The sequence below is a fragment of the Chelon labrosus genome, assembly GCF_963514085.1.
Source record: "Chelon labrosus genome assembly, chromosome: 20".
Classification (NCBI taxonomy): Eukaryota; Metazoa; Chordata; class Actinopteri; order Mugiliformes; family Mugilidae; genus Chelon; species Chelon labrosus.
This window is the reverse complement of record NC_140353.1, coordinates 21,748,676-21,748,997: the sequence shown is the minus strand read 5'-3', so window position 1 is coordinate 21,748,997 and position 322 is coordinate 21,748,676.

Sequence of the window (322 nt, the reverse complement as noted above, 5' to 3'; positions counted from 1 at the left end):
CTTCTGTTTGGGCAAGTTGCATTTTCTCTAATTATCTGTGATATATTGACAAAAATAGTAATTAATGAAGTATGTTTGTCTCTGAATTGTACAAGAGGGATGAACACACCCCTGCAGGTGATGTGATACTGTAGTTTGTGTTTTGGCATAATCGAACAAAAAAAATTTACTGACCCCCTAATTCTGCCAATTTAAAATGTGGGACAGACTTTGATAAGCCTTGATGTAATATTTAATTAACTTACAATTTAAATTAAATAAAAATAAATAATAATTTGAGTTATTAAAAAATAGCATAAAGATTAGTTAAACGAAATATTTT